A 27,321-nucleotide genomic window follows, 5' to 3' on the forward strand; every position below is an offset into this window, starting at 1 on the left:
TCATTCATTGCCCGATGTGCAGTATTCCTGAGTCTGGTTTTTCGGTTGTTTCAAATAGGGGGGTGAATCCATTCCCTCTTGCTGCATCTTCGCTGGAAGTGGAATCTGAATTACATTGAAAAATGAGAAACACTGTCACTGTGAACAAATCTAAAAGATGGTAAAAGAAATAAATATCAAAGAAAACGACTAACAAATGCTTTTTGAGGTCATGACAGTGTGAGAAAAGTATATGTCTATGTTTGTGATAGGGAAAGCCAACCGCACAGAGGAGGAGAAAACAAACATAGGAGGGAATAATCTGCTGCTCTTGAGACTAAAAAAGTGGCTTACAGAGTATAAGAATGTATGAGCTAAGTCTTTAGAGAAACTTTTTAATTCTTAAGCAGAAATAAAAATTTGTTGCTGGTGGTTTATGTAGAAGAAGTAATAGAATAGGAGCCAAGATCAATTAAAGATTTGGTGAGCCAATGTACCAAGAGAATCACTGAATTTATATTAGATTTCAGAATTTCCAGAGAAGTTAAAGCTCCAATTGCTCATCTCCATGAGAGTTTATCTATAATTTGAGAACTGAGAAATTCATCATATTACTGTTTTAACATTGAGATTATGTTCCATTCATTTACTTGTTTTATTTTTTAAAATTTTAATCAGATGACCACAGAGTTTGATACCTGTGTGTATCTTAAAATTGTTTTTATTCCTTATAAATGTCAGTCAAAATAATTAAATGCCTTCCGTCTCATAAATTTATTAAAAATATTTACTACTTATTTTCCTTTGATGAATGCCAATTCACATCACTCAAATAGAAAGAATGACTTTTTAATTATTAGTCTACAGTGAGGAAATATGTAAAATGAGACAGAAATATATGCACTTTTTTTAATTTTAGTTAAAATGATCATTCAGATTCTTGATATTTGATACATCTCAATAATCGTCTTATTATTTGAAGAAAAAAATTACAAGTCTCTGATCAGAAATGAGCAATTGAACTATTAATTTACACTTTTTTTCTGAGCAAATGTGCAAATAATCTCAGTTGTGTTCTCTGGTCGTTATCACATATTCCCCATGATCTTATGAAAGATAATTCTGTGATCATTTTTGAAACAATACTAATTCTGAATGAAAGAATTGATTTCTGGGATATTAAAGAAAGGAAGCACTAGTCAGAGAAATCAAGTATAATTTCTGTGAAAAGGAAAGACCTCCTGTTCACACGTAATCCGATAGTGTTTTCTACCTGATCATCAGAGAACAGCAGAGTTTAGCCACAAGCTATACAGGATTGGTCACTGCCACTCACCATATGTGGTAAAAATTTCTTTTTTTTTTTTTGCACTGATGAAAACTTAACACAATCAAAACTAAACCAAAAGTTAACAGAACTAAAGCATTTTTTAGGGTTGTGCCTCATAATTTCTCTGGTAATAATCAGTTAACATAAAATTTTGAGTTGTTGACCCTGGCATGCTTTAGAAAGTGACATATGGCAATATATATTGAAACAATGTAAAAATAATCACAGTGTTGTAAAGAGTGTTTTTGAAACTAGTGAAATACAAAACTATGAATCATAGAATTTGAATGTGCAAGGAGATAATGAAATGAACCAAATTTGTAACTTTGGAGCTGAAATCAACCACAGCTATAAGCATTGTTCCAAATTTGTCATCATAGCTTTTAAAAAGGGCAGATTCCTTGTCCCCAACCCAAAGATTCTAATCCAATAGACTTGGGACAGTACATGGGAATATATATTTTAAACAAAAAGTTCTCCAGATTATTATGACACACATCATAATTTTGAGCTATTGATCTAAACTAACAGTTCAGTTTTGAAAAAGAAAAGAAAAGAAACAATAAATCTTGAGATGATAACTGTTCACCGAGACAACTATAATCAAGAAGAAACTGGAACACGGCATACTTGATTCTGTCTCTAGCATTCTGCCTAGCATACAATATTAGTCTATTAATTACTGCATATATTATTGTAAAAGTAATCTGTTTTTTTTAAATAAATGTATTTTGACTAAAATGAAATTGATAGCTTATAAGAAAAGTTAAGTAAATTTGAGTATCTTGTTATTTTTATTACCCTAAATATCTCAAACTTTACTAGCTATGTCATATGCCAAGTCATATTTCCTTTATTGCCCAAATCATGATATTCTAAGCTATAGCCCATTGTTACAGAAGAAAGTCAGTATTTACAAGTTTCCTCTTCCCAAATCTCTGATAATTCCAGGGAGATTTTCACATTTTTTTACAAGTATGCATTAAATGTTGTTTATTCCTTCAGCCAGGATGACTCTAGATACAGACCCTGTATGTCCACAGTTCCTTTTTTTTTGAACCATTCATCAATTGGCTTCTTCTAGTTGTTGCTGTTTTTCCCTATACAGCCTGTCCTCAAGCATTAATTCCTTGTGACACAGCAGACAACAGGATGAAAATTTGGTAACATTCATTAAAAACTTTTAGAATATTGGATGGGAAGTAGACCACAAGATAACTCTTACAGCAATTACACAGAGCTAGAGCCATCCTAGAATGACTCGCCAATCTGCCCCTGTGTCTATCGTAAGCAGCTTTCCTCCTCCTCCTACACCCCCAACCACTGAAAGAGCTGCTGCCATCTCCAAGCCCTGTGGGATGAGCCAAAATATCCAGGCTTCAAAGAGAGGAGAGTGTTTTCTTTCATGTAAATGGAAGACATTCTTTCTAAGAATGTCATAAATGAACTCCACCCTAATTTGGATAACCATGGAAATGGTCATTCACACCAACATACAATGGTATGAAATTAGTACATTTTTCAAAATCTGAGCTGCTCAGTCTTAAACAATCCAACTAAAAACCAACAGCAGTGGGGTGACAGCTTAGTTCAACAGTTTTTCAGAACTTGGAATGCAAATTAATCCAAGGTTATGATAGTAAAAAAGAAATTCCCTTCTGCTTCACAATGCTTTAATTTATCTAATGATAACGACTGATACAATTTTTATGATTGTGACATAGGAAAAAATAGTTTTTTATTCATTCAAAAAAATTCTTACAATATTTAATCAGTATCTATTATGTGCCAGGCGTTACCCCAGGCCCTGAGGCTATAAAAATGAAAAGCTGAGTTCTTGTTTTAAAGAAATTCACCTAGTAAACTGACAGAGAGAGGCTAAAAACAAATACCTCCCAAAATGAGAGTGCTCTAGTTGTGGCATGAATTAAATATGATCCGAACATGAGGGAATGTTCCTAAATCTGCTGCAGGGAATCAGAGAGGATTACAGAGGAAATACTGTGGCAAAAACAAATAGCTTAAAGAATTTGCCAAATTAAAAAAAAAAAAAGCAACAATGGGCAAATTATTTTCAATGTAAATAATATTAACGATATAAATTTGGGCCGGCCCAGTGGCGTAGTGGTTGAGTGCTCGAGCTCCACCGCGGTGGCCCTGGTTCGGATCCCAGGCGCACACCAACGCACCACTTGTCAAGCCATGCTGTGGTGACGTCCCATATAAAGTAGAGGAAGACGGGCACAGATGTTAGCCCAGGGCCAGTCTTCCTCAGCAAAAAGAGGAGGATTCGCGACAGATGTTAGCTCAGGACTAATCATCCTCATAGAAAAAAGAAAGAATATAAAGTCATAAGAATAAATCTGAAAACAAAAAACACATGTGCAAGAGCTAAAGAAGGAAAATAATAAAAGTTTAATGAGAGACAGTAAAAAAGGCCTGCTGTGGGAGGCAGAGTAAGGGCCCCCAGTGATGTCTGCACCCTAATCCCTGGAACCTGTGAATATGTGTCTTGACATGAGTACAGCCACGTTTGGCCACTCCATTAACCTACAGCCACAAGCACAAAAAGAAATATAAAAGCCGCTTTCAGTGTGGTGGGAACTGGCCCTTCTCCCATGGAGATAGTTGCAATGTGTAAAAATTTCAAGGCCCTCTGGGCGCCGCAGCCTGGGACAGACTGGCCATCTGTGCCGGGCTGGGACGATAAGCAGAGTAAACAATGCACGTACACAACTACTGGGCTAGGATGATAGCCAGGGGGCTCAGTGCACGTACCCACTGATAACCATTTGTGCATGGGAACACTAGATGCTTGCTCTGAAAAAAAGCTCTGTAACTGCTTACTCTGGAAATTATTGATGCTGTAAAAAAACTGCTGGAGACTGAGACCTGGTGAGAGTTGCATCTGTGGAAGGGACACCTTGCCCAGGACGTGTGATTCCCACCCAGCCGTGTCAATTGACAGAAGTCTCCTAGCAGGGGGGCGTGGATGCTGTGAGTAATTGATTTATTGTGAAGTAATTGATCTGATGTGTTCTCTTTTCGGTCAACCTGGTGTTTCTCTTTCCGGTTGATTTGCGTCATTTCCCTTCAGTCGATCTGGTGTTTCCCTTTCCAATCGATCTGATGTTTTTCCCTCTTATTATATGATCTATTCGAATCTTCTGCTATCTCAGCCGATGTGGATGTTTTCCCTTTCCAGTAGAGCTGGTGTTTTTTCCCTCTTATTATTTGGCCTATTCGGATCTGTTTGCAGACTATCGCCTTTACTATCCTCTAGACAATAAAATATACCTTCAGTCCATTTGTTTGGAGTGGAAAGTTCCTTTTACATCTCCGATCGAATCCCCAAACCTCTAATAACAATATGTCATCTTCTTTGGTAAAAGGGGCTTTGTAGATGTGATTAAGGTTAAGGGCTTTGACTTGAGAGATTATCATAGATCATCTGGCTGGGACTAATCTAATCACATGTGTCCTTGAAGAGAAGAGATGGAACTTCACCCACCCTTTTCTGGCATTGAAGATGGAGGAAGGGAACCATAAGCCAAGGAACACAGCAGTTTCTGAAAGCTGGGAATGGCCCTCAACTTATATCTAGTAAGAAAGCAGAGACCTGGTCACCCAAATGGTGGCAGAGGAGACCCCAGCCCCTGTCCCTCCACAAAGATCGGCAATTAGACAGCTATCCATGAACAAAAACAGCTCTTGGTGAGATCTGGAGTCCACTTAAGAAATTTCAGTGAATAACCACAAAAAAAGGGAAGCAAATAGCTAGCTTTTATCAGCATCATCCCATTTCCCATGCTAGCATTGCTCAGCACCAAAGGGAACTCCCAGCTAGAGTTCCCCTCACTAGGAGAGGAAGAGTAGAGTGAGCAACTAGATTCCTCAGCCTTTCGGGGCACCATGAGAAGAAACTGTGTTGGTTTCACCCTACCCAGAGACTGGCAAAGCTGAAACCTGTGGAGACAGCTAGGAACAAGGAATGATATGGGCTCAACACAAAGTTACATAATGGAAGCCATATTGTAGAAAAGAAACTATATTGTAACTTTGAATGACTTCTGATTAACTAACCCAGACATGCTCTGTAGATTTTGTGGCTCCTCCCAGCTGCTATAAGTTGATAACTTTGTTCTTTTGAGTTCTTTAGGAATGAGTTGCCCCCCCCCATCCGGCAGATATCTATGCTGATAGCCATCATCAATGACAACTGAAAAATCAGGGTATAGGGCATTACTCCAGTCTCTAATGCATATCCACCAAAACAAAAGACTATCAGAAACTAAGACCAGGTATCTGCCCCTACCCCAAAACCAGATGCCTCCCCCACCTGGAGACTAGCCCCTTATATAACTGGCCTGTAGTTTTTGTTCTGTAAGATGCTTCTTTTGGACATTAGTTAGCCATCTTCCCCCTTGCTAGCAAGCTGTAATAAAGTCCTTTCTCTCCCACTACCTTGCCTCTTGAATATTGGCATGTCTTGCAGCAGGCAGATGACCCCCTTTGGGACGTAACGGGAAGAAAAGCAGGGGCTACTAGTATCAACCACACATGGGAGTGACTGCAGTTTCTAGTGACCTGCTCTACAGAGAACCCAAGCAACTTTCACCACTGAAGAAACCAAGGGCCAGCACAATCACCAAGGACCCACTGCACATTTCTCTGGTTTTCATCCCACAGATATTCATGTTGGCAGATTCTAGCCCCTTGAGTCCCTCCTGGCTCCCTCTTTCCCTCTCTACCCCTGTAGGAGCCCAGGACCCACCCAGGCAGCCATCCCAGTCCTATTTGGCTGCCTGAGAGCAAAACACCAGCCTAGACTCTCATAGCTGTCTCCTACAAACGTGTGTGCTCTCAGGGTGAGCCCCTCCAGCTATGCATCTGAACATCACCAGCCTGACTCCTATCACTGGCCTCCACTAATGTTATGGTAAGATCCCGCAGCCAAGGAAGTACATGCTGACAGCCAAGGCCCCCACAGCTGCTTGTTGTCCTGGATCTGACTCTGACTACTGTCGTTGACTCGCACCATGAGGCTTACTGCAGCTAACCCCTTTAGCCGTGTACTTGCATGCCCCTAGCCTGACCCAACACCAGTGTCCACTGCTGTGCACCCATGGTGAGACCTCATAGTACACACTGAGAGCCAGAGCTCCCACAGCTGCCAGTGCCCCCATAGTTGGCTGCAGCTCTTGTTGCTGCTCCTGGCCCCCACCACTATGTATGTGTCTGCAACTGGCCCCTGCCACTGCACAGGGACCTGCAGATAGCCCCCACAGCCAAATATGGACACACCACTGGCCACAGCCACAACCACTGCTTGCCCTGGGTCCTAGCCACTGGACCTAGAGATACTTCTGAGGACCTCAACAGCTCTTGCAGCCACTGTGGACCCCTGCACACTCACCAAGGACAATACAGTTGTTGATCCTGTGCTCCCCAGTCATCTGAGACAGAGATATCACACCCCTGGGACCTTGATCCACCAGGTGCCCCTGCACTTGGTGCCCTGCACCACTAGATCCAGGATCAGAGTACACGCCAGTATGCCTCCACCACAAGTGAAAGTTTTCCTTGCTGAAGTCAGTCTGTAAAGTCTGGAAGAGGTGAGTGTTTCTTAAATGTGCATATACTTATGGAAGGCTACAGAGATCACAAAGAATCAGGGAAACATGACACTACCAGAGGAACACAGCAAACTTCCAGTAACTGATCCCAAAGAAATGGAGATCCATGAATTGCCCAACAAAAAATCCAAAATAATTGTTCTAAAGATGTTCAAAGAACTACAAAAGAACACAGATAAACAATTTTAAAAAATCAGAAAGCAATACAAGAACAAAATGAAAATTTCAATAAAGAGATAGAAAACATAAAAAAGAACCAAACAGAAATTTCAGAGCTGAAGAATACTATGACTGAATGGAAGAATTCAGAAAAGAGCTTCAATAGCATAATTGAACAATTGGAAGAAGGAATCAGTGAGTTCAAAGACTGATCAATTGAAATTATCCAATCAGAAGAGCAAAAAAAAAGAACAATAAAAAGGAATGAAGAAAGCCTACAGGACTGTATGAGACACCATTAAAAGAAATATTGTATACATCATTGGAGTCCAAGAAGGAGAAGAGATGGAGAAAGGGACAGAAAGCTTATTCAAAGAAATAATGACTGAGAACTTCCCAAACCTGGGGAGAGATTTGGACATCCAAGTTCATGAAGCTAATAGGTCACCCCAAAATTTCAACCCAAATAATTTTCTCCAAGGTACATTATAATAACACTGTCTAATATCAAAGACAAATACAGAATTTTATAAGCAGGAAGAGAAAAAAAATTTTTTTCATACATGGGATCCTTCATAAAGCTATCACTGGATTTCTCAGAAGAAATCTTGCAGGCCAAAAGAGAACAGGATGATATATTCAAAGTACTGAATGGAAAAAACTGCCAACCAAGAATACTTTAGCCGACAAAGTTGTCCTTCAGAAATAAGGTGAGATAAAAACTTTCCCAGACAAACAAAAGCTGAGGGAGTTCATCACCACTAGACCTGCCTTACAAGAAATGCTGAAAGGAGCCCAAGCTGAAAAAAAAGACTCTGATTACTAACATGAAAACATATGAAAATATACAACACAATGGTAAATGTAAGTATATAGTCAGATTCAGAATACTCTAATGCTATAATATGGTGATGTGCTAATCACTTAACTCTAATGTAAAGGATAAAGGACAAAAATATTAAAAATAGATAGAACTACAATAATTTTTAATGGATACACAACATAAAAAGATGTAAATGGTGACATCAATCACATAAAATATGTGTGTGCAAGAGTAAAAGTGTAGAGTTTGCTGTATACAATCAAAGTTAAATTGTTATCAACTTAAAATAGACTTATTTATCTATAAGATATTTTGAGGAATTCTCATGGTAACTGTAAACAAAAACCCATAGTAAATACACACAAGATAAAGAAAAGGGAACCAAAGTACGCCACTACAGAAAAGCATGAATTCACAAAGGAAGACAGTAAGAGAGGAAGAAAAGAACAAAAGAAACACAAAACAACCAGAAAACAAGTAACAAGATGGCAATAGTAAGTCTTTACCTATCAATAATTAGTTTAAATGTAAATGGATTAAATTTTCTAATCAAAAGGCATAAACTAGTGAATGGATAAGAAAACAAGGCCCAACTATATGCTTCCTACACGAGACTCACTTCAGCTTCAGGGACGCTCACAGACTCAAAGGAATGAAAAAAGACGTTCCTCACAAATGGAAACTAAAAGAAAAGTGGTGGCTATACTTATATCAGACAAAATAGATACTAAGTCAAAAATTGTAACAAGACAAAGAAGGTCATTATATAATGATAAGGGAGTCAATTCACCAAGAGGATGTAACAATTCTAAATATATATGCACCCAACATTGAGGTACCTAATGTATTAAGCAAATACTAACAGGTCTGAAGGAGATAATAGACAAAAATACAATAATAGTAAGGGACTTCAGTACCCCACTTTCAACAATGGATAGATGATCCAGACAGAAAACCAATAAAGAAACATTGAAATTGAAGTATACTTTAGACCAAATGGACCTAACAGACATTTACAGAACATTTCATCTAACAGTAACACAGTACACGTTCTTGTCTAGCACAAACAGAACATTTTGCAGAGCTATGTGATCATATGTTAGGTCACAAAACAAGTCTTAGCAAATTTAAAAGGATTTAAAATTTTGCCAAATATCTTTTTGAACCACAATGGTATGACACTAGAAATCAATCACAGGAAGAAAACTGGAAAATTTACAAACATGTGGAAATTAAACAACGCACTCCTGAACAACCAGAAGGTCAAAGAAGAAAACAAAAAATATCTTGAAACAAACAACAAAATGGAAACACATCTTACCAACGCTTAGGGGATACAGCAAAAGCAGTTCTAAGAGGAAAGTTCATAGGGATGGATACCTACATTAAGAAAAAAGAAAGACCTCAAATAAACAACCTAACCTTACACCACGAGGAACCAGAAAAACAAGAACAAACTAAGCCCAAAGTTAGCAGAAGGAAGAAAGTAACAAAGATCACAGCAGAAATAAATAGAGAATAGAAAAACATTAGAAAAGATCAATAAAACTAAGAGTTGGCTTTTTGAGAAGATAAATAAAATTGACAAGTCTTTAGCTAGACATAGCAAGAAAAAAAAGAGTTCTCAAATAAATAAAAATGGTAAATGAAAGAAGAGACATTACAACTAATACCACAGAAATACAAAGGATCATGAGAAACAACTATGAAAGATTATATGCCAAGAAATTGGACAACCTAGAAGAAATGGATATATTCCTAGAAACATACAACCTACCAAATCTAAATCATGATGAAATAGAAAATCTGAACAGACCAACACAATAAGGAGATTGAATCAGTAATCAAAAAACCTCCCAACAAAGACAACCCCAGGACTAGATGGCTTCACTGGTGAATTCTAACACACATTTAAAGAGGCATCAATGCCAATCCTTCTCAAGCTCTTTCCAAAAATTGAGGAGGAAGGAACACTCTCAAATTCATCTTACAAGGCCGGTATTACCCTAATATCAAAGCCATATAACGACGCTACAAGAAAAAAAAATCTATAGGCTAATGTCCCTGGTGAATATAGATGGAAAAATCAGAAAAGATATTTGCAACACTTACAATGGACAATGGACTAGCATCAAAGTATATTAAAATTAATAAACATCAACAAAACATAGGATATAGACTACCCACAAGCAAAACGGGGCAAAAAACTTGAAAAAGCTTTCAAACAAGAGGATACCCAAATAACTAGTACACATAAAAAAAAGTGATTATTCTCAGTCATAATCAGAAGAAAAAGCAAAATTTAACCACCATGAAATGGCTTTATAGTGTTTAGATTGGCAAAATTTAGTACATTCTAACACCACCAAATATCAAAGAGATTATGAAGCAACAGCAACAAGGATCCATCAAGGATGGAAATGTACAACCATTTTGAAAAACAGTTTAATATTATCTAGTCAAGTAGCAGATAAACATTCCCAAGGAACAACAAATTCTACTCTTAGGTCTTTTTCCTAGAGAAACTAGTAAAGGACTTGTGGTTACATTTACCAGGATACATGTAAAGAATGTTCATTGCAGCTGTTTTCATTAAAGCCACAAACAACAGGAAACACTTCAAATGTCCATCCAAAGCAGAATTGATTTAATTACTATTGCAGTGATTAAAATTAATGATCTACATAGCTACATGTCAACAACAAAATTGAATCTCACAAACATAACATTGTGTGAAACAAGAAAGTCACTATATATGTATATTCTGAATATTATTATAATTTTTCTGGATTTTGTTTTTCTTGCTTTTCTTTATATTTTGACCATACGTTATTTAAAAAATTTTTTAATAACTTTATGTATTATATATTCAGAATAGTGGTAAATGTGGGAGGAGGCACAATTGATGCAAAGGCGAAAAGCGGAGAAAACAAAGTATGTATCTGATCATGTCAAATTCGTTTACAAATTTCCAAATCCGATTTTAATTTTTCCTAAATAAATCACCTTAATATGTACTAGAGGTTCTCATTATATAAGTATGATTGGTACTGGAAAAAGGCTACTTATATAAACTAACATAAAAGAAGGACTGACATTTCATAATAAATGGTGGGGGAGGGAAGTTATGTAGGCTTTATCTTGAAAAATACGGCAAAATGTTTTTGAAAGTAAGTTTATCCTATATTTGAAGTTTAAGCTACAATTGTGTATATGCAGTAATTCTTAGAGTGAGGAAAGCATCAAGTGTTGAGATCTTTAGAGGGCCATTATTTTTCAACATCATTTTATAGTAGCACAACAGCACAACCGTACCTCACGTTTGACTTTTGTAATATGATCACGTCATTTTTACAAAAAAAAAAAGAATACTTTCCAGATTTTAGTTTTCCCAAGAGTGTCACTTGATGCTTCATTCTTCAATTCATTCTCCTTTGAAGCATTTACCAATCTTCTTAGTTTCTCTGTTGATTTTCCATATTTAAATCATTAACTTGTGTAACTCTGATATTCTCCCATTTGTCAGCGACTTTGCCTGTGATTTAAACATATCCCTAATATTATTTTCCTGACTCTCATAAAATCCTAAATATTTTGAAAGCAATTTTGATTTGCCTATGCAAATTTAAAAATTGTATTATTTTTTGATAAATAATAACATTATGTTAATACATCTGAAATATGTATTAATTTTGCCACTCCACTGCTGACAAAGAAATTGATGGTGAAAAATTCTTCTCTAAATGCCCAGATCCAAATCACAGCTCTAGAGCTGCTGTCCAATATAGTAGCCATTAATCACAAGTGACTACTTAAATTATTTAATTTAAATTAATTATAATTAAATAAAATTAAAAATCCAGTCACATTTCAAGTTCTTGGTAGTCACATGTGGCTAATACTATTACACTATATTTGCACTATATTATCAAATTTTAGCATCTGACAGCTGTTGAAAGACAGTTCACAATGTCCTTGATGCCCAGAGATAGAAGCTAATGCCAGGTTGGAAGAGAGGGTGGGTGGGAGCCAGTTTTGTAATTGTCAGTTCATCAGTGAATTATTTTGCTTAAAACATTGCTTTTAGTCTTTATTGCTTCTTACGTAACCTCATAACTGCAGTGATTCTGTGGATGAAAGTTTGGAGAATGAGACCCTTCTGCATAATAGGTTCAAGTGAAAGGTGATTTAACACAATTCTTAAGTGATTCTCACAGCTCTAATGTGATGTAGTCAAGACAGACGTTATTATTTCCACTCAACACTCGACTTGGAAAGCTTGCATGATTTGTTCAAGGTTACAGAATCATTGAATAACATAGCTGAGACTCGTACCCAAATCTGTTCCTGCACCAAGATTCTGTGTTACCTAATGTATTATGCTGTCGCCCAGTGGTACCAACTGGTATTCAAAGGCATTTGTAAATAAAGTTATATTGTTTCCCTTTCTTAAGGATTTGGGAAGATTGAAGATCTATCTGCATGTCCATCATCAAATTATTTTTTTCTGAATACAAGAGGTGCTCTTTTTCAGTATTTGATCTTTCTGAATTTATTTAATTTTATGCTTTGGACGTGGGAGGAGTTAATTATATGAATAGTTAACATACATAGAATGTTTATTTCATCCCAGGCATTGCACTATGTACCCTAAAAGTTATGGAACTATTACTGTTATTCCTACTTTAGTAGTGAAATAAACAAATCTTGTAAAGTCTATGTAACTTATCAATATACTGCAGCTAGTAGCAGCAAAGCCAAGACTCACATTCACCTGTTCTTCTCTAGAGTCCATCCTTGTAAGCATGAATTACACTCCCTACCATAGTTCTTCCTGTAGTTTACTATAGCTTTTCCCTAATTAGAACTTTGTTGATGGGCCGGCCCCGTGGCTTAGCGGTTAAGTGTGCGCGCTCCCCTGCTGGCGGCCCGGGTTCAGATCCCGGGCGCACACCGACACACTGCTTCTCCAGCCATGCTGAGGCTGCGTCCCACATACAGCAACTAGAAGGAAGTGCAGCTATGACATACAACTATCTACTGGGGCTTTGGGGGAAAAAATAAATAAAATTAAAAAAAAAAAAAGAACTTTGTTGAGGCTCTATTCTTTCACTGTTTCCTGTTTCCCAACACAATATATTCTGACTACCACAAGCTTCAGATCTTTTAAAATCAATCCTTGATTAATACCTTGTTTGGGTCATAATTTGTGTAAGCATAACAAATAAATATCTGATTAATGCCTATGATCCATAAATGTATCACTTTTTCACAAGAAGTAACCACGTGCTTGTTCTGAAATATGTATTAATTTTGCCACTCCACTCCTGACAAAGAAATTGATAGTGAAAAAATTCTTCTCAAAATGCTTTAATGCCTAGATCCAAACCACAGCTCTAGAGCTGCTGTCCAATATAGTAGCTAATCACCAATCACATATCATTAATTAATGACTAATCATGTGTGACTATTTAAATTTAATTTAAATTATTTATAATTAAATAAAATTAAAAATCTAGCCACATTTCAAGTGCTCAGTAGCCACATGCAGATAATGGCTACAATTTTGGGTGCACTGATATAGTCTATTTCCATTATTGCAGAAAGTTGTTTGGACAGTGCTGGTCTAGAATAAAGACAACAGTTTTTTTCCAGATGTTGAACAAAAAGAATTCCAGTTAATTTGTTTTCAAACAATGAACCATATAAATGTCAATACATTTTAAGGCAATTGTGAACAATATCCTTCTTCAAAGTGTGTGCTTGTAAGAAGTGTAGACATTAAGATCCAAGTGAAGCAAGACTGGATATATGATCACGAGGTTTACAGAGAATAGGGGAGCGATGCCAAGTGTGTTCATTCATGAAACTTTTACTGAGATCAAGCACAGATACCTTTAAAACAAATGGTGGCACATGTCTAAAAATGACAGAGACATCTGGTGAAGGGTAATTTCTTCCAATCTCTCATTAAAATACCCTTCAATATACATGACTTGAGGAAAGTCCAGAATGACACCTAAGTATATTATAAAATGAACATGTGTCAGAATACGGAAGACAGTTCTACAACTACAGCAACTGGTAGAATAGAATTAAGTAAGTTCCTTAATGGCCAGAAGGAGTTTTACTTCCTGAGCCATGACAGATAGAGAACTGGGAAGGGATTAAAAAGTAGCCTTTGAGCACTTCTAACGGCCGTCTTTAAAACAGGCTTGGAGAACAGGAGAAACTGCACAGATGAGCAATCCTACACTAGCTTAGGAAATGACATCAGGAAGAGTGCAGGAGGCCAACGAAGAGCCCCTACTTGAGACGAGGATTCCTTTGACTTTTGCACACTGCCTGCACCACAACTCTATATATGGAATAAATGAGCCATAGAATTCTCACAACTAAAGGTAGAAGATAGCCACACCTCCACCTAGAGAGCCAGAATAAAAAGTTCAGCAAAAAGCCCATTTGTATCACCTTTGGTTTGTATCAGCAGCATTTCTAAGAATCTTAGCAACAGCGGTAACACAAGACTCGGGCCTGTCTGCCTTGAATGCACCTTTCTCTTCTGAACCTCAAGTGCACTTTGTAGTCTTCTACTGACCTCAAGGGGCTACTTAGGTTTACCCATGGAAAAGAGTAGCAGCATGTGGTAATACTGTCAAGTACTAGAAGTTATAATATCCCTATATGACCAAACTGCTCTCCAATTTTACCTTAGAGATAGGTATTTTGAAAGTTTTCAATTCCTTAATGAAAACGTCCAAAACCCAAGGGCTATACGTTCACATTTGTTGATATCTTGTTCCGTAGTAGCATATGTCTCCATCCATAGAGGATTTTCTCTCCAGTGATGAGAGAACAGAAAGATATGCATTTTATAAACACGATCCTCTGTGCAGAAGAAAAATAATGTTATGAGAAGAAACAGAAGAAATATATTACTCTGAAAAATATTTACTTCATTTAACTCTCAAAATTTTAAAATATATTAAACAAGTGTTCAAAACACTTGAGATAAAGAGAATAAACAGCAAAAATTTCAAAAATAATTCTGAAAAGAATAATAGTAGATTGAATATTCTTATCAAATATCAAACATATTTCAAAACTTAATTTTTCCAGTGTGACTCTGACATAATACAGACAAATTAAACAAAATAGGTAATCTATAAATATATATTTTCATGGAAAAGTATTAGATCTGTTTTAAAGATAGCAAAATAATCCATGAAGAATAAACACATCACTCAATAAAGGTGTTGAACCCAAATGGGGGACAATTTTGTAGAAAAAAATTATTTTATTTTATACTATACACCAAAATATATTCTAGATGAATGAAATATGTATGCATATATGAATCTAAATGGAATATTCTATGAGTACCAATACTGTGCCCTCATAAGCTAAAAACATATTGAAAATTCAATAATGGGAAAAAATGTCTTATTTAACCTCAATTTATACTTAACTCTATAAATAAAAATAACTAAATTTTAAAATAATAAATATTGAAATATTTTCAGTGAATACTCCAAATAATAAATACATTAATTATATAAAGAACTCATATAGGCTATGAAGGGGCTCTGGCTGTGGCATCAGCTACCTATTGTTCGCTAAGATTCATTTTGGCCAATCTGGAAGCCCAAACAATTGTTCCTTTTGTTTATCACTGCTCCATGATATCCCTCCCAAAGACGTATGCTTGGTTGAAGAAGTTTTCTGAGTTAGAAAAGGATCCTTCTTTAATCTTAATGCTCTGTCCTTCCACATTAGCATTCCTCTTCTGGACCTCAAAACAAGATTTTTAAATAACGGACACAAATTGAAAAGAAAAAAGATCGATACCTCAATAGATTTATGAAAAAGAACATTGGGAGATTATTAGTAAAACAGAAAATATAAATAATAATTCAATATATGGGATGTTATTCAACTTAACTAATAGATTAATAATCAAAGACACTAAAATCAAACCTACAATGAAGTTCTACCTACAATTTTCTACCTATAGAATTAACATAAAAATGATAATAATATTTTTTAAATTGTCTGAAAAGGCTAGTCATACATAGTTTGTGGTCATGTAAGTTTTAAAAACAATTTGGCAATAACTAAAATGTTAACATATCATCACTTATTATTTAGGTAATACGTAATGGTTATTCATTTTTTACTTATGATTTTAAATGTTTAAATAATTTGACCAAGTAGTTGCACTCTTAGGAATTTATATCTTTAAAAATTCTTAAATATAAAAAACAATTTCCACAGGTATATTTATGGCCTCAGTAATAACTGAAAATGATTTGTATCCAACAATAGGAGAATTGTTAACTAAACTATGGAAAATTCAACTGATAGAGTATAATGCAGCCAATAAAATTATAGTTATAATAATAAAGAACATGGAACAAGATAGCCTTTTTCTCCCCGGATAATAGAGTGATGAAATTTAGAGAGTAAAGTCATATGATACCATGTGTCAATACTTAATAGCAGAAGAAGACCAGGAATACACTAATAATTATACGAAGTTGCTTTACTTCTCCTTGCAGTGAGAGAGACTCCACTCCATGGGGAACCATGGGCTTCTCAGTAAAGGGATATAAGAAAAGACTTCTTCAGAATTTGGGTTTATGTTAGCTGATTCAGGGGAGTGTTGAAGAAAGTGAGGCTTTGCTTTAAATTGGAACCTGTCAGGAAGGGAGGATAATTCTGTGTTTAGATATCTTAAGGATTCTGATCCAGGAGGAAAGAATGAAGTGAGACTAAAGCTGTAATCTGTAAAGAAGCAGTAGTCAGTCATGTTAGCAGGGAGAGGGGAGTTATTTGGTATTTTTACGGGTTTTGTGACCTTGTTTTGTTGTGCTTAGAAAATTATGAGATGTTCTTGGCTTTTTTGTTGTTGTTTGTTTCTCTGCTTGTTTTGGAGGTTTTGTTTTACTTTATTACACTCACAGAGTGGCCTTGACTGAGGTTGGTATCCTGTGATGTTCCATCTGTTCAACAGGAAAATGCCAAAGCCTGACTGAATGCCTGGTCAGCTCCTAGCAACTTCAAGTCCTGGCTGTTAGTGGCGGGCCAGTTCCCGTGTGTCAGGGGCAGGTTTTTTCCTTCTCATATGTAGAGAAAAGCTGGCTCCAACTGAACTGGATACCCAAATCAAGAATTTGCCCATCTGATTTGAAAATACTGAAGTTTGTCTGGGTCTAGGGAATCTAATTTATGGAAACTAAAATAAACATAAGATGCAGGTACACATGGAAATGCAACTATACTGATATTTACACTGAAGGACTGTCATAAGAACCAAAAGCCTAATTCCTCCTCCACTGTGAATTCTCTTTCTGTGGTCAATCAAAGCAAAGAAGAACTGAGAATCTTACTAAAAGTCCCTCAGCCAATATATACAAAGAGACTCACCAATAAGATTGCGATAATACAGTTCCTTGGTTTTGGACTCCCTCTTCCCTAGAAAATATTGATCAACCACCAACCAAATTTTATGTATTTTCTTACTTTCTCACGGGACTATTCTCCTCTTCTGTGTTGTTTTTCTTTTCCTTAAATGTTGGATAAGTTAGTTTTAACATATTTTTTCATGACAAAAGTCCAAATTTGCCTGGAGCTATACTCTAATTGTTTGATTGAAGGAGGCTCTTCAAACTCCTACTTAAAATTTTTTGCTTATGATCTAAATGTTTACGTCATAGTCCACCTCTCAAAGGACAATCTCCTCCTCCTCATCTCAAGTTTAAAAGTCACCAAATAATAATAAACCAATAATAATTATAATAAAATAATAAACCAAAATAAAAACAAACATTAATTTGTTTTACCTGGGTCATTAAAAATGACATAAATAGGTATATAAGTGGCAGGAAATGGCAATAGTGTTTATGTTAGGATAGTAGAATTTTACATTTGTCTTTTTTTTTTGGCTTACAGATCTTTTATATATTTCTATAACTTTTAAGAAGGAAAAAATACATATGATGAGGCATTTGATAGTTATTAAATATCAGTGATTAATCATCTTCACATAAAATGTGTAGTCTTTAATTCAAACCATGTTTTAAGGTCCAAAATAAGCCAAATGTAGTGTTCCAAAAGTTAAGGACTTCGTCAGCAGCTTATATTCTGAAATAACTTAATTCGTTAATGGAAAAGGGTGTCACTTCTAGTGATTTAAATACTTCTTTTTAATTTGCTTTTTTATAGAAGCTCAAAGTTGTCTTTGAACAAAGAATACTTACCAAGTGTCTGTGAAAGACACAGTTGAAGAACTAGTCCAAGCTGATTTAACAATCTCATGATATGTCTTACCCACTGGATAATCTTTCCTACCTCGACCAAAAGGATAAGTCTGTTACAGTTTTCCTGATAACAAGCTAAGGGCAATGCTGGAAAAAGTTGAAATTGAAATTGTCCCATTCAAGTGACAATGATCTAAAGCAGTTCTATAGTTTTTCTAACTTGTGACACAAGTACTAAAGAGCTAGGCTTTCACTGTATATGTTGTATTTAAATGACTCCTTTGCAGCCAAAAGACACTAAGCTAGGTTTATAGTTTATTAAATAATGTTGTCAACAGAAAAAAGCGAACACATTGTGATAAGCTTCTTTGAAATACCTTTAATCCTTTCCCCAGTTTACATCCAGAGGATCTGGAGGCAGATGATATCTCCTGTGTGTCTGTTTAATATGCTCTAACAGAGACCTACATTAGTGACTTTTAGGTGGAGATTTTCATTTCCTTTATTAAACTCCATTTTCCTTGTGAAATAGTAATATGAAATGAGCTGCTGCAGGGTTTTTATTTCTTTTATGGCTACTAATTTATTTAAATATTTTAATCAATGGCAGGATCCTCTTTAGTCCTCTGATTCTGGGTTTTAATTATACTTACACCAGAAGCTTTATATGATCATATCAATTGATGCAAAAAGAGCAGTTGACAAAATGCAGCAAACGTTCGTAATTAAAACTCATAAACCTAGGAATAGAGAAGGAACTACCTTAACTTGATAAAGACCACTTACAATTATGAAATTGACTTCATACTTAATAGTGAAAGACTTGAGTGCTTTTCCCCTAAGATCAGAAAAAAGGCAAGGAAACTCACTCTCACCACTTTTACTCAACATCGTATTGAAAGTTTTAGCCAGTGCAATAAGACAAGAAAAATAAAAAAAGGGCATACAGATTGTAAAGGAAGAAATAAAACAGGCCCTATTTCCAGATAACATGATTGTCTATGAAGAACATCCTAAGGAATCTCAAAAAAAGAAAAATACTTAGACTTAATAAATGAATTCAATATGTTGCATTATAAGATCAACACACACATATACAACTGTTTGTATATAATAACAACAAGCATGTGCAAACCAAAATTAAAGACAATACCATCTACAATTCTTCCAAAGAAAATGAAATGCTTAAGTACAAATCTAACAACATGCTTATAAGATATATATCCTAAAAATGACAAAATGACATCAGGGAAAACCGAGTGAAGGGTTTATGGAATCTTTCTGTATTTTTTCTTACAATTGTATGTGAATTATCTCAAAATAAAAGTTTTGAAAAATAAAAATCAAAGACAAATTTTAAAAGATTATTTTTGTAACAAAAAAAATCACATAAAGGAAATATCAGGACACAGTTCTGAAAAGTGAAAATGTCAATTTTCCCTTCAAACGGTGACTCAACAGTTTGTAATTCCCTGTACAGGAACCTGCCACTCCCTAAGTCTTGATGAGAGGTTGTCTAGTATAGAGTGGAAAAATTCATGCTATAGTCTCTATGCCATTGATTGTGCAATACAGAATTATAAATACTTTTCCTAGTCTTATATGTGACAATAATATGTGACAAAATCCATAATATGGATTTTAAATCAATTATTCACTCATTCACTATTGTGCATCTACTATAAGCCAGATACATTTCTAGGTACTACAAACACATCAGTTTAAAAAAAAAAAAAAAAGCCAAATTTCTGTTTCCACTCTAGAAAGAGGATACAGAAGACATTTAAAATGTATGTTATATGTCAGGCTATATTATACGTCAAGCTACAAATATCTTGAAGAAAAATAAAACAGGTTTGGGTGATTATAGAGAAAAGAAAGATTATCAGAAAAGTGCTTTTGATAAGATGGCATTTGAGGAGCCATCTGAGGGAAATAAAGACACAAGCCATGTTGGAACCTGGGGAGAGGGTTTTCCAAGCAGAAGAAACAAGTACAAAGGCCTTAGGCAGAACACTTGGCTCAAGGAAGACAAGGTGACTACCACAGGCAACAAGGAGAACTGTGGTAAGATACAAATTTGAAGTAGGACTGTAGATGGGGGCCTGATCGTATAGTAACTTGTGAACCACAGGGAAACCTTCAGGTTTTACTCTGTGACATAGGAAGGCAACTTAAATTTTGCCATCAGGGCTTATATCATCAGATTTACATTTTTATGAAAACATTCTGATTGATTTGTGCAGAATAGACTATGGGGGATGAGGAGATAGATACAAGGCCACTAGTCAAGAGCCCACCACAATAATCAGGTGAGACTGGATTGATATCTATTTTTAAGGTAGATATATCTTGAAGGGAGACAATATATGAATGTGTTCTGGATTTATTTTGATGTATTAGATATGAAATATGAGAGAAAAAACAACCAGTAGAATGTATTTGATAATTAATGAGAAGACAGAAAGAAGCCTGTATAGAGTAAAGGATTACATTTTCAGTTTGGGTCATGTTAAATGTGAAGTGCCTATTAAAATATCATTGAAGGTGCTGGCCCCGTGGCTTAGCAGTTAAGTGCACATGCTCCGCTACTGGTGGCCCGGGTTCAGATCCCAGGCACGCACCGAGGCACCACTTCTCTGGCCATGCTAAGGCGGCGTCCCACATACAGCAACTAGAAAGATGTGCAACTATGACATACAACTATCCACCGGGGCTTTGGGGAAAAAAAGGAGGAGGATTGACAATAGATGTTAGCTCAGAGCCAGTCTTCCTCAGCAAAAAGAGGAGGATTGGTATGGATATCAGCTCAGGGCTGATCTTCCTCACACACACACAAAAATATATCAGTGCAGGGATGTCAGGAATCTAGTTGAATACATTAGGCTGGAGAACAGGTAAGAGACTAGGTCTAGAGATATAAATGTGGCTATCATCAGACCGAAGATGAGACTGAATGAGATCTCCTAGGAAATAAGTGCAGATAAAAAAGGGTCCAAGAACTGGAGTACTCCAACACTGAGAGAGTGGAAAGAGGAAAAGTAGCCAGCAAGGAAATTGAAATGGACCAATGATAAAAGCAGAAGAATTCAGGAAAAAATTTTGGTTTTCTGAAGAAAGAATTTCAAGGAGGTAGTAATCAAATAAGTTAAATGCTGCTGATGGTTGAGTAAAATGACAACTGAGATGTGATCATCATACACTTTTTAAAAAAATAACTTATTTTTACTAAGCCAGGAAATAACCAACACATTTTCCAAAAGGGCTTAGTGAAGCTGACTAGTGAAGTTCCCAGCACTTTTAGTGAAAACCAACTTAACTTCACGATCAGCTCTTAGCGTAAGTAACCATTTCAATTCTTAAGGTGGGAACAGAACACCAACAACTTATAGACTCCAAAAGTCTATAAGGTATAAGCTAGCAAATTAGGCTTTATTTCTCTTAACAGTTCTAGCTTTAATGTACCTATGTATGTTCCAGAAGTTGTGGTTGTAATTCTAATGAAATAGTAAAATAAAATTACTATGTAGGTTTAGATGCTAATATTGCAAATTTATATAAAACTCCTTATTCTCTTTCTCCTTCATAATGACTAAGTTTGTAATATTTGCCAGAACTCTTGGTTGACATTCATTGCAACTCTATAAAATGATTTTATGTTATCGTTTTACTAGAATGAAAACCACGATTTCTGGAACTCCCAATAGTCTTTAAATTTTTTCAAATGGACAAAAATCAACCCTTCTTCTTCTCTACATATCAACTGTGAAACTACTGTCACAATGTAGTAACATTTTCATAAGAAGTTCTTTAAAACTTCGGGCACATGGAATGTCTAATATTTGTGAAACAATAATGTCATAATTATATAGAGAAAATATTTATTTGAAATTCTCCTTGTGCAATTTAAGTTCTAAAGATATGTAAAAACCAAGAGTCACATGTTAATAAAATATTAAAATAATACAACCTTCCTATTAACTTGGCACTGATTTTGTAATTACATAAAAAGTACAAGATGTCTTACATACTAAATGATTCATCATTAAAAATGTGTTAGACTAAACATATTTTCAATATCACTAGCTTTCTAGATCCTCTTTTTAGTATAGTATAACTCGTAAATATTTAACATAACTTATAAACATTTCTAATTAAAGAGTAGCTTTGAGGTAGCAAATATCAGATGTATGCTCACCCAGTTATTAATGTGCCATATGAATATAAGCCTAATTTATCCTTTGTCAGGGTCACCATTGTAGAGTATGTAAGCCGATCAACAAAATCAGCAATTGAAGTCAACAAAAAGTGATTTTTTCTCATTTTTTATTTTTTTAATTTATTTTTTATTTTTTTTGTGTGAGGAAGATCAGCCCTGAGCTAACATCCATGCTAATCCTCCTCTTTTTGCTGAGGAAGACCAGCTCTGAGTCAACATCTATTGCCAATCCTCCTCCTTTTTTTCCCCCAAAGCCCCAGTAGATAGTTGTATGTCATAGTTGCACATCCTTCTAGTTGCTGTATGTGGGACTCGGCCTCAGCATGGCCGGAGAAGCAGTGCATCGGTGTGCACCCGGGATCCGAACCTGGGCCGCCAGTAGCGGAGCGCGTGCACTTAACCACTAAGCCATGGGGCCAGCCCTCTCATTTTTTAAAAAAGAAAGTAATTTGCAGTTTTTTCTTAATGTTCTAAAGGATATTTATTTTTTAAGACAAAAAATATAAATACTTACAATTCTTCTGGCATTAAAAGCCCTAGCACAAATTCTTAAATTTTAAGATTTATATATAAACACACTTTGCAAATATTCTGCAGTACTATGAAGTTGGTATGCAAAGTGGAGGGGCAACATTTAACAGCTCTTCTGTGCATCAGGGGGCATGAATCATAATCATCAATTCATAGATCTAAAGGAATAGTATTTAAAGGAACACATTTAAAGGAACAACAAATTTTTTTGATTTGACAGCAACCTGTTCAGAACAGATTGCAGTCAAAAAACTTTTAGTTCTGCTCTGGGTCAGGTCTTTGGAATGTTAAAGAAGTTTGGCTCTTAAAAGTGAATGATGGGTGGGCAGTTGGGCACAGTAATTGAGATTTCAGTTCATTATAATCAGAGTTGTTTTCTCTGGGTTGTAGGATGTCTACTGGTTTGTTTACAGAACTAGTCTTCCCTTCCTCTGTGTTCACTGGATGCCTGGTAGAAGCACCTTCACTGGATGACTCATTAGGGATAGTACCTGTTTTACTGTAAGACTGTGATCTTTCCACTACAGTAAGGGTAAAAGTTGAAGAGGAACTCAAGTCTGGACAGGGGAGCTGAAAATTTTCAGTCTTCAGATTTAGTGCTTCTAAATGACTAGCAAGAAGAAGAACAGTTTTCAGAATTATTGGAGGAGTACAGACATCTATGTTTCCAACTGATGTCATCAAACTCACAGTTTTTTTGTTTTTCTTGTTTTTTAATATGAGGCTGGGGAGGAAAGTTAGCTGATTAATGTAAGAGAGAAAGAGTTTACTTGGGGAAACTACGTACAGTCATGTGCCGCATAACAATGTTTTGGCCAATGATGAACTACATGTGATGGTGGTCCCATAAGACTAGTACCATATAGCCTAGGTGTGTAATAGGTTGTACAGTCTGGGTTTGTGTAACTACACTCTATGATGTTCACACAATGACAAAATTGCCTAACAACGCGTTTCTCAGAACTTATCCCTGTCTTTAAGGGACACAAGACTGTATTCCTTTACACCTCTGTATTTTACTGTTCATTTTGAGTAGGATTAGGAGCAACGTCGACACTCTTGGCAGCTGCAGATGTCACTTAGTCTTTTCTGCTTCTTCAAGAAAAAAGAACTTGATTTGTCCTGGGGATTTGAAACATTTGATCTAAGTTTTAACTCCAAGATATTGTTTATGTCTTCCAAATTTGGTATAAATGGAGTTGTACCAGAATCTCTAATAGATCTGGAAGTAGCTTTCAGAAGATTAGCCACTGCACCATCAGTCATGCTCATTGCACTGTGCACCTGTTGCGCCACTCCCAGGGGAGATTTCAGTTTAAGTGAGTAGCTTTTCCAATTCTGAATATATGCTGTCTTGTAATTTCATTTGAAGGTTTTGACTTGGGTTTGTAGTGTTGTCTATAAAGTGTATGATTCTTTATCTAAGAAGTTGAATTTTTATCAATCTCATCTAAAGGAATCAAAAGATCATCATTACACTGTGCATCTTGCCTGTTACCTTTCTGCACTGGGTTGATTCAATTTTTGATCCAATACTAATGAAGATGTTAGAGCATTTTCCTTGTAATGTGTGTGATATGAGTTGTACATGCCTGGTAGTTTGATAGTCTGTCAACTTCAATGACCATATTGTTATTTTTGCTAACATCTCCTACACTGATTTCTGTTCTCCGCACTCCATGTGTCATATTATCTTCTGTGTTAATTGGAAAGAAACATTTCATTTTATCATTTTCTTGGTTTGGGCCCAACGACTTCAGTTTTCTTACTCAGCCTACTGTCATCCCGTCATTGTCTGTATGGTATGTCATAACATGTGGTCCTTCTCTATCTGTGTTTCTAGTTTCTTGTTTTATTCCATGGAGTTTTGTGAGGACTTTCCAGTATCACTGCCAGGGGCTGAGTCAGGATCATTTTTTGCATATGTCTTACTTCAGTAGATACAAAAGAAATGTCTTGTGACTTCAGAGAAATATTTTCAGCCTCTTAAAGCATTGCATTCAACTCATTTTTATCTATCTCTTCAAGCCTGGATTAAGAACTTATTCCAGATTTCAGTGATACTATGGCTGCATCAGTCATTTCTGGGCAATCAGAGACAGAAGTCTCACCTGTTAGTTGGGGGACAGGGCACTGTTCATGACTGGGAAGCCCATGGCCAAGGAGGCATCTGGGTTGGGTGGTTTCTAGCAGAGTTTGTTTCTGAGTGCTATTTGCATCAACAGCTTCTACTGACTGCAGAGCATTCATGTGGCTCTTCTCATCACTTTTATGTGGGGAATATTCTAGAGGGTGGAGATGGTGCTTTTTGCTTTGTTCTTCTCAAAGACGAATTCCAAAAGATGTGGTACTGAGCTGCAGGGAGCCCGCTCTCACTATACTTGCTCCACAGAGACCCTAATTTGTTTCATCAATACTCATAGAATGCACTGCACAAAAAGCTGGTCTCCCGGGGTGTGGGCAAGTTCCTGTGGGGCACTCTGTGACTCTAGCATTGAAGGCAATGGATCTCATGTCTTCTTTGGTGGACCTGATGGCAGGAGTTTGAAATACGCAATTTGAAAATTATATTGAAACTCATAAAAGTCAGACAAGGCTTACTTACTAGAAGTATTGAAGGGTACTTGCAGTTTGCTCCTGCTTTTTCTTATTAACTTGGAAAAAGCTGGAAAACCCTTTATTTTCTTTCTCTTTCATAATGCCTAGGTTTTGTGATGTTGGGCAAGACTCTTTGCTGACATCTACAACATACCACTCTTTTGGGCCCAGGTCATTAAGGGATTTTGTGGAGTAGAGAATCTCCTGAGCTTGTTAATCCCTCAACAATAGGATGGGTTGATCAAAATTACATTTGCTGCATATAACAGGGACACAGGAACTAACTCTCACTATTGTCTGCTGGGTTTCTTTTCTTTTTGAAACTTTGCAATGACTACATTACCATGAAAAGTAATATACATTTCTGAATCTGGAGTGGGTGAGGGCAGACATTTAAAATCAGATATTATTTAAAAATATTTCATTTCAGTTTACCAAAGAATCTATCAGATTGTTAAGAGTTACAGCCAGCTACAAAGAGAAAGAGGGTCCTTATGGATACAGAAACTCAAACATTAAAACAACGTGAACAGTATTCCAAACAACCACAGTAAAATTTCCCTCATCAGTTCATTCAGCTTTACGTCACTAATTCTTATTGCACTGGATCTTGGGTTAGCAATCTCATGAAATTGTCTGTTTCTCAACTGAAAAGAGTTGTGGAAATCCTGATCAGCACACTAGAAAGGTCTGAGCATCGTCCAAGCAAAACCATCAGAAGCTTGTCCCCAAGAGTCTATTCTTTGGAGTGTAGGGAATTTGAAGGGCCTGGTGCAGTTCTTTTCTGTGGGCCTCTGAGATGGTCCTTCCTCATTAAAGTCACAGACTCTGACCTCCAGCTGGTTGCAGACCCTTCAGACAAGCGTCAGAGTAGAATAAAACTCTTTGTAGATGGCAGCTACACATTCATTTTTTTTTTTTTGCCCATTGCACAGAAGATAAAACAGGACAAAGAAGCTGAGTAGCTTGTCCAGGATCACAGAGGCAATAAAGCAGATAGTCAAGGATTCCCATCAGGCAGCCTGGTTCCCACACCTTAATGCTAAACTGCCACATGGAATTGCCCTTGGTCCTGAACGCTGGTTCTCTTGGCAAAGCCACTTGCCTTCTGAGCAAAGTCAGAGGAGCCTTCCCAGGGTTAAGAGGCTCAAACTCCGTAATCAGCCCCCTCACTCACATTTTGAGGTGCTGCTGCTGGTGTACCTCATTTGGGTAAGCCCCAGGGGCATGTGGTTTGAAACTGTCTTGCCAGATATGACTGGAGAGACTCTTAACTATGAGTGAGACCAACTCCCTTGAGCCCTGAGGGCCTGAGACAAGACCACTGCTAGTCATGCAGTGCCCTTTATACACATGAGAAAAAGCACCCCTGGGGAAGGGGGTACTTTTTATAAAGGTATCTCTTGTGAGTTAAAGAATTACAAAATTTGCCCCTTTCTGGGCTGAGGTAGCACCACCTCAATCCACCCAGAGGCAGGACTTCTGGGTTTTCTTAAAACTGATCACTCCTCTCACAGTTTTCTCCTATTATAGGTGTGGGGTTCTTCTTTAATCCAAAATCGTTTACTTTAAAATTACTTTCTCCACTTCCAACATTCTAATTGGAGTATTTGGCTTAGAGATAATGAAGTTCTTTACAACTGACAGATCAACTGTGCAGCCTGAAGGATTTAATGATATTGTGCCTACAGGAATATCAACAAGTCCATCATGGGTTTACTGCCATGAATCGTAGTAAATTTGAACATACTCCAGGTAGAGAGATCAGTGTCTCTGTACAAGTAGAA

The 27,321-nt window shown here is 36.4% G+C and overlaps 1 pseudogene; it reads right to left on the reverse strand.

Moving 5' to 3' along the window:
- On the reverse strand, positions 1–27,243 carry LOC131415595 (cordon-bleu protein-like 1; annotated as a pseudogene).
- Positions 27,244–27,321: the final 78 nt, after the last annotated feature.

The sequence above is a fragment of the Diceros bicornis genome, chromosome 17 (assembly GCF_020826845.1).
Source record: "Diceros bicornis minor isolate mBicDic1 chromosome 17, mDicBic1.mat.cur, whole genome shotgun sequence".
Classification (NCBI taxonomy): domain Eukaryota; kingdom Metazoa; phylum Chordata; class Mammalia; order Perissodactyla; family Rhinocerotidae; genus Diceros; species Diceros bicornis.